Source organism: Panulirus ornatus, chromosome 40 (genome assembly GCF_036320965.1).
Source record: "Panulirus ornatus isolate Po-2019 chromosome 40, ASM3632096v1, whole genome shotgun sequence".
Taxonomy (NCBI): Eukaryota; Metazoa; Arthropoda; class Malacostraca; order Decapoda; family Palinuridae; genus Panulirus; species Panulirus ornatus.
The window spans coordinates 3,609,569-3,623,517 of NC_092263.1; the positions used below are offsets into that span (position 1 = coordinate 3,609,569).

Genomic DNA, 13,949 nt, shown 5'->3' on the forward strand with positions numbered 1-13,949 from the left:
TGCGTGTGACTCACAAACATAGATCTTGCTCCTTTGATCAGCGTATCAGTACCTTTGAGCATGACCATCTCACACATGCTTCCATGTATAAATCTCCCATTGTTAATGGTCAATGTATATCGTGAGCCAGACTCATAAATTCCTAAGCTTCACAGCTCATTAAACCTTATACCTTTATTCATTAGCGGGAGTGCGTCTTATGCTCATAACTCACAAACTCATTATTCTCATGAGCGTAATGTTGCCATAGCTCATAACATAAACATACCCGTTCACATTTCGTATACATTGCCGAGTTTCGAACGGACGGCTCATATAAATCTGATATTTTCACAAACTCTAAGGCCTCATAATCCTATTCCTCATTATTTGCTCCTCGCACACCTCATATAGATACGTGGATCTCATGCATTCTCAGAGCCTCCTAAGTTACTCATATCCTCGAGTTATGATGCTCATAATTCTCACCTCATATATTATCCTTTTGTGGTCAAAATTTTCACAAAACCTGGTCCATATAATGGTACTATAGTTATAGTTATAATCATTTAATTCCCTATTGTTATAATTTTCATGTCTCATTTCATATAATGTTGCTATGATTATAATTATCATACGTCTGCTATAGGTGCAATTCTCATATACTGTCCGCCAGGTACAATCATAGTTATCATATTCTCCCAGCTCCTATAATTCTCCTATAATCATATATCTCATATACTCTCTTCTCATCACAACTCCGCTTGAACTCGTATAGCGTTACTATGATTATAATGTTCATATAATGTTCCTATAAACAATGATGTATACCTGACGAATCTATCATTTCAGACTTGCTATATCAGAGTAATACTGAAGGGTTCGAATCCTGGTTGCGGCAGTAGGGTCACAGTCAGTCCTGCTGTTCATCCTCCCCTATTAGGTTGATCGATAAACTGGGTACCTGGCTTAGACTAGAATGTATGTATATATATATATTATATATATATATATATATATATATATATACGTGTAGGAAGAGAGGAAAGTGATTGGTTCTCAGTGAATGTAGGTTTGCGGCAGGGGTGTGTGATGTCTCCATGGTTGTTTAATTTGTTTATGGATGGGGTTGTTAGGGAGGTGAATGCAAGAGTTTTGGAAAGAGGGGCAAGTATGAAGACTGTTGCGGATGAGAGAGCTTGGGAAGTGAGTCAGTTGTTGTTCGCTGATGATACAGCGCTGGCGGCTGATTCATGTGAGAAACTGCAGAAGCTGGTGACTGAATTTGGTAAAGTGTGTGAAAGAAGAAAGTTAAGAGTAAATGTGAATAAGAGCAAGGTTATTAGGTACAGTAGGGTTGAGGGTCAAGTCAATTGGGAGGTAAGTTTGAATGGAGAAAAACTGGAGGAAGTAAAGTGTTTTAGATATCTGGGAGTGGATCTGGCAGCGGATGGAACCATGGAAGCGGAAGTGAATCATAAGGTGGGGGAGGGGGGCGAAAATCCTGGGAGCCTTGAAGTAAGTGTGGAAGTCGTGAACATTATCTCGGAAAGCAAAAATGGGTATGTTTGAAGGAATAGTGGTTCCAACAATGTTGTATGGTTGCGTGGCGTGGGCTATGGATAGAGTTGTGCGCAGGAGGGTGGATGTGCTGAAAATGAGATGTTTGAGGAAAATGTGTGGTGTGAGGTGGTTTGATCGAGTAAGTAATGTAAGGGTAAGAGAGATGTGTGGAAATAAAAAGAGCGTGGTTGAGAGAGCAGAATAGGGTGTTTTGAAATGGTTTGGGCACATGGAGAGAATGAGTGAGGAAAGATTGACCAAGAGGATATATGTGTCGGAGGTGGAGGGAACGAGAAGTGGGAGACCAAATTGGAGGTGGAAAGATGGAGTGAAAAAGATTTTGTGTGATCGGGGCCTGAACATGCAGGAGGGTGAAAGGAGGGCAAGGAATAGAGTGAATTGGATCGATGTGGTATACCGGGGTTGACGTGCTGTCAGTGGATTGAATCAGGGCAATGTGAAGCGTCTGGGGTAAACCATGGAAAGTTGTGTGGGGCCTGGATGTGGAAAGGGAGCTGTGGTTTCGGGCATTATTGCATGACAGCTAGAGACTGAGTGTGAACGAATGGGGCCTTTGTTGTCTTTTCTTAGAGCTACCTCGCATACATGAGTGGGGAAGGGGATGGTATTCCATGTGTGGCGAGGTGGCGATGGGAATGAATAAAGGCAGACAGTGTGAATTGTGTGCATGGGTATATATGTATGTGTCTGTGTGTGTATATATATGTGTACATTGAGATGTATAGGTATGTATATTTGCGTGTGTGGACGTGTATGTATATACATTGTGTATGGGGGTGGGTTGGGCCATTTCTTTCGTCTGTTTCCTTGCGCTACCTCGCAAACGCGGGAGACACCGACAAAGCAAAATGATAACAATAATGATAATATATATATATATATATATATATATATATATATATATAAGTTCACAGGTGCACTTCCGTGTAATGATCACGTCATCAGGGGAGATACAAGGATGAGATGACGTAGGACAGTCAGTTGATATACAAAGAGGAGACGATTAAGTATATATATATATATATATATATATATATATATATATATATATATATATATATATATATATATATACACATATATATCACCAGTCATTTTTTAAATGCTTATGGGACACTGAAGTATTCATTGATAGAACTGAAGGATCATTACGTTCTATTAAAACACGTTTTATGAATGAGATTGACGCCGTTACAGAAATGCTACCATCTGATCATCACTCATACCCAAGTCTTGCCCCGCACAGCCTCACAACTGTAAACACAATTTTACAATATAAATTGAGTACAACTCTCCTCATGCATATTTGCATATTCATCAAAGTCCTACTCGATGAAAGAACTTATAAGATGAGGTGAGCGGAGGTCAAAGGTCAAGCTCAGAGGACCGAGAAATGTGTATATATATATATATATATATATATATATATATATATATATATATATATATATATATATATATATATATATATTTTTTTTTTTTTCCTTATGTTAGAGGCTCCAGTCACATAGAAAAGTCCACATCAAGGCCAGGCCTTAATTGGAATATATGGAGAGGATTATGAAAGGGAAAAAAAAAAGAAACAAGGGAAAGTAATTACAAACTTTTGAGATGTGAAAAAACTTTTTTTTCTTCTTTATGTGCAAGGTTGTGGCTTTTGGGAAAGACATGGAACGGCAGAAAGTTCTAAAGCTTCAACGTGGAGGGAGAGAAACAGTTATCAAAACGGCCCACCCTTGAATTGCCGATGGAGACTTAAATGGGTATATGTAGAGTGTGGGCGGCCTGTCCCATATTACGTACAGTGTGTGGGCGTGGGACCTCTAGAGCTACGGGCGTGGCTTGGGATAGACTTTAGCTCACTGGTGGTCCAGGGGTACGCATTTCGCTTATCATTCTCGTAAGCCCGGGTTCGATTCTCAGATGAACAGGAATGAAATTGATTAACATCTAAAACATAACAGATTCTGATTGTGTGTGTGTGTGTGTGTGTGTGTGTATGTGTGTGTATGATTATCAGAGGAGAAAATCGATCATTGATAAGATAGTATATCATTTATCATATTGTTCTTGTTCATCGTTGTTACATTACAGACTCTCATGTTAGACTGTTAGATCACACTGATGTTAGACTGTTAGATTACAGTCTCTAACGTTAGATTGTTAGATTACAGTCTCTAACGTTAGATTGTTAGATTACAGTCTCTAACGTGAGATTGTTGAATAACAATATGTAATGTTAGATTGTGGTCCCTAATTGTTATCAATGTCACCATCTTAGATTAAGTCAAAGACCATCATAATGTATGATGCATCATGGCCAATTAGTCCTCACTAATGCCACTGTCTAATGCCATCAAGTTAATTGGCTTCCTGCCAATTAGTGTAAACGGTAATTTCTAAAATTTATTAATTTTTTGTCGTCTCCTGTAGAAATTCCCCGCTGGTTCTCATTTGAATATATATATATATATATATATATATATATATATATATATATATATATATATTGGACTCGTAGGAATATATATATATATATATATATATATATATATATATATATATATATATATTTTTTTTTTTTTTTTTTTTTTTTTTTTATACTTTGTCGCTGTCTCCCGCGTTTGCGAGGTAGCGCAAGGAAACAGACGAAAGAAATGGCCCAACCCCCCCCCCCATACACATGTACATATACACGTCCACACACGCAAATATACATACCTACACAGCTTTCCATGGTTTACCCCAGACGCTTCACATGCCTTGCTTCAATCCACTGACAGCACGTCAACCCCTGTATACCACATGACTCCAATTCACTCTATTTCTTGCCCTCCTTTCACCCTCCTGCATGTTCAGGCCCCGATCACACAAAATCTTTTTCACTCCATCTTTCCACCTCCAATTTGGTCTCCCTCTTCTCCTCGTTCCCTCCACCTCCGACACATATATCCTCTTGGTCAATCTCTCCTCACTCATTCTCTCCATGTGCCCAAACCATTTCAAAACACCCTCTTCTGCTCTCTCAACCACGCTCTTTTTATTTCCACACATCTCTCTTACCCTTACGTTACTTACTCGATCAAACCACCTCACACCACACATTGTCCTCAAACATCTCATTTCCAGCACATCCATCCTCCTGCGCACATCTCTATCCATAGCCCACGCCTCGCAACCATACAACATTGTTGGAACCACTATTCCCTCAAACATACCCATTTTTGCTTTCCGAGATAATGTTCTCGACTTCCACACATTTTTCAAGGCTCCCAAAATTTTCGCCCCCTCCCCCACCCTATGATCCACTTCCGCTTCCATGGTTCCATCCGCTGACAGATCCACTCCCAGATATCTAAAACACTTCACTTCCTCCAGTTTTTCTCCATTCAAACTCACCTCCCAATTGACTTGACCCTCACCCCTACTGTACCTAATAACCTTGCTCTTATTCACATTTACTCTCAACTTTCTTCTTCCACACACTTTACCAAACTCAGTCACCAGCTTCTGCAGTTTCTCACATGAATCAGCCACCAGCGCTGTATCATCAGCGAACAACAACTGACTCACTTCCCAAGCTCTCTCATCCCCAACAGACTTCATACTTGCCCCTCTTTCCAGGACTCTTGCATTTACCTCCCTTACAACCCCATCCATAAATAAATTAAACAACCATGGAGACATCACACACCCCTGCCGCAAACCTACATTCACTGAGAACCAATCACTTTCCTCTCTTCCTACACGTACACATGCCTTACATCCTCGATAAAAACTTTTCACTGCTTCTAACAACTTGCCTCCCACACCATATATTCTTAATACCTTCCACAGAGCATCTCTATCAACTCTATCATATGCCTTCTCCAGATCCATAAATGCTACATACAAATCCATTTGCTTTTCTAAGTATTTCTCATACATTCTTCAAAGCAAACACCTGATCCACACATCCTCTACCACTTCTGAAACCGCACTGTTCTTCCCCAATCTGATGCTCTGTACATGCCTTCACCCTCTCAATCAATACCCTCCCATATAATTTACCAGGAATACTCAACAAACTTATACCTCTGTAATTTGAGCACTCACTCTTATCCCCTTTGCCTTTGTACAATGGCACTATGCACGCATTCCGCCAATCCTCAGGCACCTCACCATGAGTCATACATACATTAAATAACCTTACCAACCAGTCAACAATACAGTCACCCCCTTTTTTAATAAATTCCACTGCAATACCATCCAAACCTGCTGCCTTGCCGGCTTTCATCTTCCGCAAAGCTTTTACTACCTCTTCTCTGTTTACCAAATCATTTTCCCTAACCCTCTCACTTTGCACACCACCTCGACCAAAACACCCTATATCTGCCACTCTGTCATCAGACACATTCAACAAACCTTCAAAATACTCATTCCATCTCCTTCTCACATCACCGCTACTTGTTATCACCTCCCCATTTACGCCCTTCACTGAAGTTCCCATTTGCTCCCTTGTCTTACGCACCCTATTTACCTCCTTCCAGAACATCTTTTTATTCTCCCTAAAATTTACTGATAGTCTCTCACCCCAACTCTCATTTGCCCTTTTTTTCACCTCTTGCACCTTTCTCTTGACCTCCTGTCTCTTTCTTTTATACTTCTCCCACTCAATTGCATTTTTTCCCTGCAAAAATCGTCCAAATGCCTCTCTCTTCTCTTTCACTAATACTCTTACTTCTTCATCCCACCACTCACTACCCTTTCTAAACAGCCCACCTCCCACTCTTCTCATGCCACAAGCATCTTTTGCGCAATCCATCACTGATTCCCTAAATACATCCCATTCCTCCCCCACTCCCCTTACTTCCATTGTTCTCACCTTTTTCCATTTTGTACACAGTCTCTCCTGGTACTTCCCCACACAGGTCTCCTTCCCAAGCTCACTTACTCTCACCACCTTCTTCACCCCAACATTCACTCCCCTTTTCTGAAAACCCATACTAATCTTCACCTTAGCCTCCACAAGATAATGATCAGACATCCCTCCAGTTGCACCTCTCAGCACATTAACATCCAAAAGTCTCTCTTTCGCACGCCTGTCAATTAACACGTAATCCAATATATATATATATATATATATATATATATATATATATATATATATATATATAGGAAAGAATCACAACTGAGCGCGTGATCAAGTATATTCCTGTGACTCCACGGGGAAAATGAAATAGGATAAGTTCCCAAGTGCACTTTCGTGTAATAATCACATCAGGGGAGACACAAGAAAGAAATGTAACAGTCAGTTGATATACATCGAAGAGACGTAGCTAGGACGCCATTTGGTAAACAAGTGACTACTCGAATGGAAGTCTATACAATAAAGCTATCCGATTTATATAGACCTTCACTAATATTAATGTTACAATTATTTGTGTTTTAATAAAAAAAGATTCAATGATATTTCTCGTGGTACTGGAGTTTGAGTTGATAACTGATATGGCATTACTTCAGTCAGTACATAATCTTTATCATGATTAAACAAGGCATTTGATTCTAGTTCTGTTTTTATAATGTATTCATGTTGCTTAAGGCTAGAAGAAAGTTTCTTACCAGTCTGCCCAACATAAAACTTATCACACTATTTACATGGTACTCTATAGACACATCCTGCTGAACTTTCTGGTGAGTTCGTGATTAAGATATTCTTTGTAGTATTGTTGCTGAGCGCAACATTTCCATCAAGGGATTAAAGCAACATGGGAAGTAATGTAAAATCATTATCAAAAGGGAGAATCAAAAGGTTCTTGGTGTCAATGGGAGGTTTAGCTTTAATTCTAGAAAATGATTTTTTGTCAACTTAAGAAATTTGTTAATGAAAGATCTAGGATTCTTTAACTTGTATCCTTGTTACAATGTAGAGAATCTAGAATAGCGACAACACCACAACCAGAAAAGACCAATTCTTATATTTTTTTCTAATCAGCGATAAAGAAAACGACGTAAAAGAAAACGAAAACGTTAAGGATCAACAACCTGTTCCTGTTTCATTAATTTCATTTTTTTTTTCTTAATTCGTCTTCGGGTGTTGACGATGCGCTACATGCTGGTCAGCAGGGGACTCATTAGCCCTTTATTACAAGTGGCCTGTTGTGACGCTCGTCACAAGAGCGGGGATTAAGGATTAATCTCTTTTGTTTATAATCCCCCGCTAGAAGAGGATTAATTCCTCAATTGTTCTCGTCCTTGACATATGTTGAAGGGTAAACATGGAGTGGGGGGGGGGGGGGGTGTTAGGGGTTTTTGGAGGGGGGGGGGTGATTCTGATGACGTTTAAAAAAAGGTGGTGTAGTTTTTATTACTTTGATAGACTCTCTCTCTCTCTCTCTCTCTCTCTCTCTCTCTCTCTCTCTCTCTCTCTCTCTCTTTTTCTCTCTACGAGAGCATTCCTCCTCGTGACCTGCATATATATATATATATATATATATATATATATATATATATATATATATATATATATATATATATATATATACACACACACAGACCTCCTCGTCTTTTCAAAACGGTTAAACAAAATATTTTACTCCCTATATATATATATATATATATATATATATATATATATATATATGTTTACCAAATGGCGTCCTAGCTTCGTCTCTTCGATGTATATCAACTGACTGTTATATTTCTCTCTTGTGTCTCCCCTGATGATGTGATTATTACAGGAAAGTGCACTTGGGAACTTATCGTGTTTCATTTTCCCTGTGGACTCATAGGAATATATATACATATAATTCTTTTCGTACGTATTCGCCATTTCCTGCGTTAGCAAGGTAGCGTAGGGAACAGGGTGACTGTGAGCCTTTGAGGGAATATCCTTCTTTTGGAAAAGCTAAAACAGGAGGAGAGGATTTCCAGCCCCCCGCTCCCTCCACTTTTAGTCACCTTCTACGATATGCAGGGAATACGTGGGAAGTATTCTTTCTCCGCTATCCCCAGGGATATATATATATATATATATATATATATATATATATATATATATATATATATATATATATATATATATATATATCATATAAATTTCAGGAAAAATGTTGTCTCAACACCTGGTCACCCCATACACGTTTGATGCAAGTGTTTACATAACCGCGTGATCTCCCATTTTCCAAGTTATTTGCTAGCCCATTCTTACTATCATGCAGTCTTCATGACCTCCCATATTCTTTAGTATCCTTTTTCAACCGGTATACAATCTTCATGACTTCCCATTTTCTTTGCTATCATGTTGGTCATTAAATCATCTTCGTGACTTCCCATTTTCTTTGTTATCCTGTTTCCTCCATTATAATGATATAAAAAACGGGTAGCCTGGTCACTGGGCTTCCCCTGTATTCCCTATGGTCGTCAAATGTCCCAGTCCCTGACCATGGTCGTCCCACATTATCCCAGCCTCTGGCCATGGTCGTCCCACATTATCCCAGCCTCAAGCCATGGTCGTCCCACATTATCCCAGCCTCTGGCCATGGTCGTCCCACATGGTCCCAGCTTCTGACCATGATCGTCCCACATTATCCCAGCCTCTGACCATGGTCGTCCCACATTATCCCAGCCTCTGGCCATGGTCGTCCCACATTATCCCAGCCTCTGGCCATGGTCGTCCCACATTATCCCAGCCTCTGGCATTGGTCGTCCCACATTATCCCAGCCTCTGACCATGGTCGTCCCACATTATCCCAGCCTCTGACCATGATCGTCCCACATTATCCCAGCCTCTGACCATGGTCGTCCCACATTGTCCCAGCCTCTGGCCATGGTCGTCCCACATTATCCTAGCTTCTGACCGTGATCGTCCCACATTATCCCAGCCTCTGACCATGATCGTCCCACATTATCCCAGCCTCTGACCGTGATCGTCCCACATTATCCCAGCCTCTGGCCATGGTCGTCCCACATTATCCCAGCCTCTGACCATGATCGTCCCACATTATCCCAGCCTCTGACCATGGTCGTCCCACATTATCCCAGCCTCTGACCATGATCGTCCCACATTATCCCAGCCTCTGACCGTGATCGTCCCACATTATCCCAGCCTCTGGCCATGGTCGTCCCACATTATCCCAGCCTCTGGCCATGGTCGTCCCACATTATCCCAGCCTCTGACCGTGATCGTCCCACATTATCCCAGCCTCTGGCCATGGTCGTCCCACATTATCCCAGCCTCTGGCCATGGTCGTCCCACATTGTCCCAGCCTCTGGCCATGGTCGTCCCACATGGTCCCAGCCACTGGCCGTGATCGTCCCACATTATCCCAGCCTCTGGCCATGGTCGTCCCACATTATCCCAGCCTCTGACCATGGTCGTCGCACATTATCCCAGCCTCTGACCATGGTCGTCCCACATGGTCCCAGCCTCTGGCCATGGTTGCCATTTCTTACCGTCTTGGATCCCATTGTCATGACTTTGGATAAGTAACATATGTACAGATGACTCATCTGTACATATACCTTCATATATGTGCCTTCATATATGTGCCTTCATATATGTGCCTTCATATATATGCCTTCTTTTATGTGCCTTCATATATGCCTTCATATATGTGCCTTAATATATGCCTTCATATATGGCCGCTTATATATTCGCGCTTGTGTGTGTGTGTGTGTTGGGTAAGTGTGTTTGAGTGTGTGTGTATGTGTGTGTATGTGTGTGTGTGTGTGTGTGTGTGTGTGTGTGTATGTGTGTGTTTGTGTTTATCTGTATTACTATGTGATTACAATTACATGATTACATGTAAGCACAGAGTACAAGGAAGGAGTTGTACACTCGTGGCGTCTCATATCTCGCCTGTGATCAAACTTGGTGTGTCACTGGGAGACATTTTGAACGTGTGTTGCTCCGTCTCTTAACCTGGTTTTTGCCCTAGTATGGGTACACACACACACACACACACACACACACACACACACACACACAGACCTCCCCCCCTCCCAAACAACGACCCATCTCCACACACAAACAGACCCACCCCCCCATATACACAGACCCATTCCCATACACAGACCCACCCCAGCCTAAGCCAGGTACCCATCTATCGACCAGCCCAGTGAGGAGGATAAACACCTGGGTTGGATGTAGGCCGACTGCCGCATTCAGGATATATATATATATATATATATATATATATATATATATATATATATATATATCCGTTATTGAAGATCCAGGTTTTAAAGGCTATATATGAAATGACACCAACTAATTTACATATCTCTCTTAATGTAACTTAACCCCTTCCAACCTAATCTAACCCCCTCAACCTAATCTAACACCCCCTCAACCTTATCTAACACCCCCACATCCTAATCTAACCCCCTCAACCTAATCTAACACCCCCACAACCTAATCTAACCCCCTCAACCTAATCTAACACCCCCTCAACCTAATCTAACACCTCAATTTTAAGCTAACGCTCCACAACCAAATTTAACACCACACACAGCCTAATGTAACACCCTCAACCTAATCTAACACCCCCAATTTAATCTAACACCCCCACCACCTAATCTTACACCTCACAACCTAATCTAACATCCATTATTTAATCTAACACCCTAATTTAATCTAACACTCCCACAACCTAATGTAACACCCCCAAAACCTAATCTAACACCCCCACAACCTAATCTAACACCCCCACAACTTAATCTAACACCCCTATAACCTATTCTAAATCCCACCAACCTAATCTAACACTCCCACAACCTAATCTAACACCCCACAACCTAATCTAACACCCTCAACCTAATCAAACACCCCCCAATTTAATCCAACACTCCCACAAGCTAATCTAACACCCTCCACAACCTAATCTAACACCCCCAGAACCTAATCTAACAACCCCAGATCCTAATCTAACACCCCTACAACCTCATCACACTTTGGGACTCACCTCTCTAGGTAGATTTCTCAGACGACCATATACATCGCCAGGTCAACAGACGTCTTGCTCACACACACAAACATCTGTTGCCCTCCAAAGTCTTTCCACATCAGGTCAAAGATCAAGGAGTTGGCATGACCCTGACTTAACAATACATCGTTCGTTTCGTTGATACCAATGCTACGCTGTGTTTCTACATCGATGGGTTAAAAAAAAAAAGGGTTTCGACACATTCCTACGAAAAAAGGGGTTTGTCACTTTCCTTTGGTTATTCACTATCAAATTGTCTTTCGTGGTGACGAGAGTGAGTGAAGATGACGGAGAAAGTCCTCCTGTATTACTGGGCGATGAATGAAGCGTTATTTCTAGGTCTGATAACGGCGAATGAAGCGTTATTTCCAGGTGTATTTCTTGTGTCTGTGGTATTCATGATCCAACAGCACCAAGAAGCCTTCTCTAATGCACTGCTCTCGTCCTGGGCCAAGAGTCATAATGCGGGCTAGGGAGTGACACTCGACAGCCTGTGTAGGGAGACACCGGCGAAGTTCACCCAAGTTGCGGCCAGCCAGTAGGAGCGTGCGGATCCCAGGCCGTCCACGGAGCGAACAGACTCCACGTGCACCGTGTATAAGGCCGAAGCCCACACTGACACCCTGGCTGGCTGAGGGGTTGGTTGGTGCCGCTGCCGAGGGAGGAGGAGGAGGAGGAGGAGGAGGAGGGAGAGGTGGGTAGGGAGAGGTGTCCTCCTGCGGTCCACCGACTGTCCATCCCTAGAACCACACACGTTATGTGATTGGAGGACCCGGCTAGTAGAGCAGGCAGCGGCTGCCACAAGGGGGACATCACCCAGCTTCGACAAGGCTTCGACAGCGTCGAGCGGGTCCTCTGCCTCTCCTAAAGCTGCTTCTGCTGCTCCTACCGTCTCTGCTGCTCCTGCTGCAGTGCTGGTGTTGCAGCTGCTGCAGCTACGAATTTCTTTACTTCCGTGGCTGGGTTTGTTATAGTTCCCGGGCGGGTTGCACATCTGCATGAGTCACCCCTTAATGTCCTGTCTTCTTGTGGTATTGCTAAGTGACGTTTCATGACTTCCTGTTTCGTTGTTTGTTTACTGTTGCTGTGTCTCCTGTTGCCAAAAACGGCGGGCTGTTCTCTGTTATCGGTAGTGGAACATATATATATATTCATACGGTATTCATATAACGAATTATATACGAATAAGGACGTTTTCGATCGTAGAAAACGAATACTCTTCACTGTAGACGCTTGTAAACAAATGAAATGAAATACTTCCAAAAAGTATTGACTTTGTTGACATGTGTTCGGTTGCGTGTCGTGAGTCGGTAAAGACACTGCTGGTTTCGACGCCAGGGCCTCGTGAATATGAGTTGAGAGCCAGAACCTTCTCGCCACTGTTCATAGTCACTTATATTGATTTGTTACTCATAACTTTGCCACAGCTGAGTCACCCCTGCATACACGCCCCGGGCCGTCTCGGATAACATCAAATAAATAAAACAAGAATTTATCTGTTTATTCGAAAGAGATAATGCTGTTATTTATTATAAGCATCAGTATAAAGGCTAGAATTACCACTTTCGTCTATATAGTTCCTTGATAAAGACAAGAACACGATTGATATCATAGCTGGACAAAAATATCAGAACTGATTGTATTTATTTCTTTCGTTTTCTTTCATCTGTCCCTCGTGAGCTCTCTCTCTCTCTCTCTCTCTCTCTCTCTCTCTCTCTCTCTCTCTCTCTCTCTCTCTCTCTCTCTCTCTCTCTGTCTGTCTGTCTGTCTGTCTCTCTCTCTCTCTCTCTCCCACGGCCTCATCAGGGAAGACTCAGGGAAAAACCATTGGGCTCTTCAGGGACTCATCCTTGTCTATTGTCGTCTTTTTCTCCCCCTAATATTTTTGAAAGTGATTGTATGTGAAGTGAAAGGTTTTTTTTTTTCGAACCTTCTCTCTTTCTCTCTCTTTCAAGGTGGGCAAGTGCCACTCCAGAGTATCCACTACCACTGGAGGGAGACAGAAATTACTGCCCACATGTCTCCTACGGGTCGATGGGGTCGAGTTAAGGGGAGAGGAGAGAGAGAGAGAGAGAGAGAGAGAGAGAGAGAGAGAGAGAGAGAGAGAGAGAGAGAGAGAGTCACATGTAAAGTTAAGCTGGGGGATTATTTGTCAACCCACCCCACCCACCTACTCAACACTCACCTCCCCCCCTCCACTCACTCACTCCCTCCCCACTCACTCACTCACTCCCCACTCGCTCACCCCCCCACTCACTCACCCCCCTGCTGTGATATATTTAACATGGCGCTTGAATAGCAAAACTTGTCTCCCCGACCTTTGAGAATCTTACCATTCTTGTGTGACACTCGCCCCCTCTCCCCCTCCAGACTCGTGAATTTCACGCTTTCTCTCAGAGTGTTGCTTCCCCTGGCTCATAT

General features: G+C 42.3%; 1 protein-coding gene across 1 annotated transcript in view; it reads right to left on the minus strand.

Annotated features, from left to right (window-relative positions):
• The window catches only part of LOC139761315 (dipeptidase 1-like), a 154,419-nt gene extending 142,291 nt beyond the window's left edge, over positions 1-12,128 (minus strand). The window contains exon 1 of the mRNA XM_071685369.1: positions 11,508-12,128. The gene's annotated coding sequence lies outside the window, so the exon portion shown is untranslated. The remainder of the gene's footprint in view (positions 1-11,507) is intronic.
• Between the last annotated feature and the right edge of the window lie 1,821 nt (positions 12,129-13,949).